The 6,599-nt window shown below is 36.8% G+C and overlaps 1 long non-coding RNA gene across 1 annotated transcript; it reads right to left on the bottom strand.

Moving 5' to 3' along the window:
* Window positions 1–3,941: 3,941 nt before the first annotated feature.
* On the bottom strand, window positions 3,942–5,718 carry LOC145820005 (uncharacterized). The gene is made up of 3 exons (XR_014360879.1): window positions 5,151–5,718; window positions 4,457–5,023; window positions 3,942–4,345 (listed from the first exon to the last, which is right to left on the bottom strand). It is a non-coding gene; the product is annotated as an uncharacterized LOC145820005 (long non-coding RNA).
* Window positions 5,719–6,599: the final 881 nt, after the last annotated feature.

The following is a 6,599-nucleotide window of genomic DNA, read 5'->3' as shown; positions in this document are numbered from 1 at the left end:
GTTTATCGAGTCAAGAGTGGTCATACGCCAATTCATGGGGTTTTGATGATCCTTGAAGTGTCTCTACTTTCCTTTTTTGAGTTCATTCCATGATAAAAAGGAAGGAGTGGTCATATTCATTGCATTAATTGATTTTTGTCCAAAATTGTATCTAAAATCATCAAGCAATCAACTTGCTCATTGATGGTTTTGGAAACAATTCTAACCTTCTCTCAAGGCTTTTCCATGACAAAGAAGGAAGGAAGGGACAAACAGAGCTTGGACAACTATGTTTGCACTGTTTTCATTTCAAAACACAAAACTGAGTTTTGCACAAAATTAAGGCACGGCCAGCCTTCTTTAGACTTGGCCGGGCTTAATTGAGGGCCAGCCGGTCCTTAATGTTTGGTCAACAGTGTATTTTTGCAAAACTCAGCAGCAGAGCAAGCCATGGGGCAGACAGAGTTATTCTTGAACATTGTGCATGTGCATGCATGCAATCCTTGCGCATCCTCGCTTACATCATGATCGTCGTTGTAGTTAATTTAATATTGTCTATTGTAATTAGTGTCATTAATCATTAATGTTGTAATTATTATTGTTGCCCCTTTGCAATTGTTATAGTTAATTAGCTTAAATAGCTAGTTTACTTATCATGGTTATCCTTGTTGTAATAGCATAGTTAGCTAGTTAGTTAGCCTTGCATATTTATTCATTCGGTTTTGTAATAATTAGTTTAATTTGGACTTTTGGACTTTGATTCGAACCCTCCTTCGTGAAGGCCCAAACTTGTAATAATGTGTATGTCTTCCAACCCCACGTATTTCTCCATTTTATTTACTAGCTTATGTTGGTTAGTTTAGGGCATCATGTTTTATTTAGCATCTCTCATGCCTTGCATCCACTTATCTTGCATGCACCGAGGCTCGACACACCATTCTAATTTGCATTGTCAGTTAAACAATTCTTTGAATACGTGCTTAAACCGCATGTTGTCAAATTGATTCGTATGCCATATTAGTAGCCGAGCCTAATAATTTCATATTGCATGTATTGCACTAGTCGTATTTCATAGTTAGGATCATGCATTTTTTCTAACTCTTTTGTTTGTTTTGGCTCGCTTTGGAGTACTAGGTGGGCATTTTTATGTCTTAGCATCTTGCATCGAATGTTTGTGCTGCCATGTCCAAACCATGAATACCATGAGGCTAATTGCTTAAATGATATAACTGTTTGAATGCCTATGGATGAAGGCTAGTTGCTTGACTTGGGATAGTTTGATTAATGTCCATTTTTAGCCCACATTTTTAAGTGGCAAATTCACAAAATAATTTCAAAACAAAACATGAGATCAAGTGTCCGAAATCTTCCAAACTAGTCTATACCTTGTGTGCGCATCACATAGTAATATAGCTAATAAATCAAAACAAGAACATATAATGTAAATAAAAATCACATCATAATTAGTAGAGGCCGATCTTTGATCAGGCAAGTGAGGTGCTCAATTCATGACCTTTCCCTCTCGTACCTAAGTTCCCGAGCCGAGACACTTTGATGATGACGGACTAATGGCTTTTGGCACGAGTCTCGAGTTTTTTAAATTTCTCAAAAATATTTAGGTGGTGACTCTGTAATCTGGCAAAGCAGTCCATTTTTGGCATTTGATTCAAACATTGATTTTCCAAAAAGAATTGTCGGATTTAGACTCTTTTTGTGTTTTCACTATTTAACATTGCACTTGTGAAATCAAATTCAGAACCACAAGTGGAGTCCGAACTGTAGGGCTATTCGCCTTCCAAAAGGAGCGCGGAAAGTCGGGCTACACCTATGTGTCTATTGTAGACAGTTTAATGCATGCTCTGGTTTGTACATGATCTGACATTGCATTTGCAATTGGGATGCTTGGCAGATACCAAATCAATCCAGGAATGGAGCATTGGAAGGCTACAAATAAAATCATAAGGTACTTAAAGGGAACCAAGGACTACATGCTTACTTACAAGCATGTTGACTATCTTGAGATGGTTGGATATTCATACTTGAATTTTGCGAGTTGTCAAGATTCTAGAAAATCCACTTTAGGATATGTCTATCTACTAGCATGCAGTGCTATTTCATGGAAGAGCACCAAGGAGACGATAATTGCATCGTCAACAATGGAAGCAGAGTTTATAACATGTTTTGAAGCAACATCACAGGCTATCTGGTTAAGGAATTTTATCACAGGGCTTCAAATTGTGGATTCAATTTCTAGGCCATCAAAGGTTTACTGTGATAATTCAGCTACGATTTTCTTCTCTAACAATAACAAAAGTGGCAACCGAAGCAAGCATATTGACATAAAGTATCTTATTGTTCGAGACCGTGTTAAGAAGCAAGAAGTCAGCATTAAGCATATTAGTACCAATATGATGGTTGTAGATCTCATGACCAAAGGTCTTTCTGTAAAGGTGTTTTCAAAAGACGTTGAGGGCATGAGACTGATTGGTTAGCTCCATAATTTTTCTAGTTGTTGTTTTGTTTTGTTTTATTTTGTCATGACATTTTGATTATTATTAGTGAAAATCATCATTTTGTGCACCTAAAGCATTTGTGATGTTATCCAATCCATTGGGACAAATAACTTATTAGAAGTTATTCATAAAGAATGACACCATATAAAATTGAGAGTATCATACAATGTAATATATGGAAGGAAATACTCAATTGATAGAGTATAATAGCCATGATTCATGTATTATAACTCTAAGGTTTGGGTATTTTTATTTGATGGCCATAATCTGTTTGTTAGTTACTCGACAGTCAACAACGTATGTTATATGTGCCAAGTGGGAGAATGTAAGAATATCCATAAAGTGGCCCATAGCCATATGTTTGTTTTATATATATATATATATATATTTAATCAGTTTAATGGGTAATGGGTAACTATGGTGGTTTCATGGGAAGTTACAACTTCCCCGATGGTGGGAAGTTATAAAGGAGTTACACTTGGATATGGGTTCAAGCCTATCTATATATATACCTGTGATAGCTATCAAACACAAACGTTGTCACTATAAGAAATAACACATTTACTGACCACTTTTGCCGACCAAAAATCTTTTGGTCGCAAAAAAATCACATTTGGCTACTAGGAAAAAAATTGGTATGCAAAAGTTTATACTTTTACTGACTAAAGTAATTTAGTCGCTAAAAAGTGATTTTTCACAACTAATTTGAAATATTGGTCGCCAAAAATTTAGGCGGGAAAGTGAAACACTGGAAAGGAGACTAAAATCTTTTAGCGACTATTGCAATTTAGTCGTAGATTTCAAAACAACGTCGTTTTGCTTGTTAAATGCACAGAATCCAAATAGCTGACCAACACTGTTGTAGGGGAAAACAAACTCAAACCCTTATAATATTTCACAAAAACCCGCCCAATCGATCCCACCCTCTCAGTCGCGCCACTCATCTCGCCTCTTTACCATCAACGCTGTCGTCCGCCATCCTCGCCTCCCTACCGTCAGCGTCGCCGTTCGTCTTCGCCTCGCCACCGTTATGTAGGTATAATTTTTCAAGCGTCTGTCTCTCTCTGTCTATCTTTCTCTTTCTCGCTTTTTCTCTTTGATTTCCCTTACTCCTTTTTCCCATACTCTTCTTGTTCTAAAGAGAGCATTTCAGTGGAAGAAGGAGCTCTGTAACTCTGTACAGCTCATCGGCATCGTCGTTACACCTATCCAAATCGAGCCCCTCAGCTTCAGCAAGGTTGTCACTTGGTCTCGCCTCGCCGTCAAGAAATCCTCTACCGACACTGCCTGGTAAACATTTCTTCATTTTTTGTTGAAACCAACCCATTTGTAAAATAAATCAGTGTATGAAGGGTTTTCAGATTGTTTTGTTAGTCTTGTCTTGTTAATACCAAAATGGCATCATTAATGATTAGTGGGTATTTTGGCCCCAATTCCTGGGTTTGGGAATTTTGTTACAAGTAATCTGTAATTACAACATAAAAATTTGTCAAAACCACCAAAAAAGTCGCATTACTTTTGCATGAGATATGCCTGCACACCAATTACAGGGCTCCGGAATTCTTTTTTTCACTCGTTGATTCTCAAAAAAAAGATTCATGAGTGGCACCCAAGAGCATGCCTCCTTGTCGTTAATCTCACAATTGTACTACCCAAATGCTCTCTCTTGATGCTTGGTGGTGCATTCTCTTTCATGTCAAGTGTCATTGGCTTCTTGGGTGTTTCTTGAATCAAACTACTTTGTTCATTCTTCCTTGTAATTATTGAATTCAATTTGGTAAGTGAGTTTTTCACTTCAACTGATCCTGAATTTGGTATCTACATCTCGGTGGCATCTTCAGCAGCAGCAGTGCCTGAAAAGGAAATGACAAGACCAACCATTCATTGATGATAGATGTCGATATGTTCAATAATAAAATACAGATAAAATCTATGATTAGAGCTCTTAATGAAGCTCTGAATACCTTCGTTAACAGCTAATTCAGTGAATTAAGATTACTGATCTTCCATCATTGAATTTGATTTCAAAACATTTTCACGCAGTTCTACTTCTTCTCTGACCCTTTCTTCACTTCTGTGACCTCCAACCAACATCATGGTAATACTCCCCTCTTCTAAAGATTTGAAATCATCTAGTCTCAGATCAACTGAGCCAGCTGGTTCATCTATACAAATGCTAGATTTCTCAACCTCAACTAATTCATTCTTAGAATATCTGCAATCACTGGCCTTCTTGGCCACAATCTTTTTCCTTCATCAAAACTTTATCAATTTCATAGATAGACTCATCTGAAACAAAACTGCCATTTGGTTCATTTTCTTTCATCACACCGGCACAGCATTATCCTCACATGTAGAATTAGTTTCTGAGATTTCTGAACTTGATTTCATAATTTCATCTCCTAAAAACAGATTGATATCTGAAATGCTGAAATCTGAAGTTGATTTCATAACTTCATTTCCTAAAAGCAGATTGATATCTGAAATGCTGAAATCAAAACTATGTTGCGAGGCTACATAATCCATTGTCCCTGGAAAAAAAAAATCATTAGCTATGAAGATACAGCCAACAAAATTAAATCAAAGAGAATGATGAAAAGAATAATAAAATCCAATACTAGTTAAAAACCTTATATGTGTAAAGAAGTATGAACTAACTGTGATAAGCAGCACAATCATCATTTATTGCATGTTTTAATGTAGAAGCCTGGCTGAAGTTTTGTTGTTCTCCATACTCACCAGCACACTAGACCATGACATTACATAATGCAAAGAACCATGCGCTTGATCAACCTCCTCGGCCATGCTCTTAGTTTCACTTCCACATAAAGGATTGTTTAATGCCAAACCACCAACGCCACTCACATCTTCTTGGCCACCAGTTGCGTGTTAGAAAAATTTTGTTCACTAAAAACATTTTCTCCAACATTGGAGCCATCTGAAACATCAATTGAAAGATTATCCACCATCCCACCTACAACCTTCTCCTTTGCTACATATTTATCCTCCCTGAAAGAATTGTCCCAAGAAGCAGGACCATCTTCTTGGCCACCAGTTCTTTGGCTGCCACTAAAAATTGTAGTCCATTTTTTCATTTACTTTTCTTTAGGTGTGAATACATTTTCATATAATCTACAAATCAAAATATTCATTGCTCCACTAAAAATCCAAAATACACAAGAAACCAATATTAATTCTCTTTCTTTCTTGTGCTTAACCCCAGCAAGGTAGAGGATGGCTTAACAAGTGCAAGTTCAACAAACTTGGACAAACAAGGCCCTTTGCCCTCTATAAAATTGGTCAGAAAGCAGTTTGGTGGCAGATATGCCATATCATCTGAGGAGTTCACTAGTGAAGTGGTTAGGATTGTATTGTCAAATTTCATTTATATTTGAGGAGTTTTCTCTTTTTTCTAAACAGTTTGTGTAAGTTACAAAATGTTGATTTTCACAGGTTGGAGCTAAATCACGTAATATTGGATATCTAAAAGGAAAAGTGCTTTCTTGGGTTGGGATTCCTACCTCGGTTGTCCTACCATTTGGAGTTTTCGAGAAAGTTCTTTCAGACGGTTTAAATCAGGTTTTCCTCATCTCAAAATCTTTCACATATCTCTATTGTAGTTTGTTATTGCACTCTTCATTCAGTAACTTCTAATGTTTCCATTTGGCATAGGATTTTTTTTTCCTTCCATTTATTTCTTAATAGTAGACACACCAACTAGGTGAATTTGCATTTGTTTTTATCCTAGATTGGCGGCCTTGTTTTAGATCGTTGTTCTAGCCAAACACGTGTGAAAGAAAGAATCAGTATGTTACTAAGTAGTGACCATCCAAGGGATTTTTCTTAGGGAGGGCTTTCAGGTTGTAATCTGAGAAACGAGAGAGAAGTTACTGATCCAATCCTTTTTGAACTCTGTACTTATCAAAATTTAAGGAAGAAAACATAAAGAAAGGATCATGTTAGTGTAGACGTCCCCGAATGCCCCGGGAGGATGAATCCCGTTCTGTTCGTATTGGGCTCACTACAGTTCGGACTATAATTGTCACGGTTCTTAATCTGAACCAAAGAGTCCAAATTCGGCAAATCGTCTTGAAAAATAGATTTTTG

Source organism: Camellia sinensis, chromosome 2 (assembly GCF_055761805.1).
Source record: "Camellia sinensis isolate YWXY chromosome 2, ASM5576180v1, whole genome shotgun sequence".
Taxonomy (NCBI): Eukaryota; Viridiplantae; Streptophyta; class Magnoliopsida; order Ericales; family Theaceae; genus Camellia; species Camellia sinensis.
The sequence above is the reverse complement of the archived record's forward strand: the minus strand, read 5'-3'. Positions and strand labels throughout refer to the sequence as shown.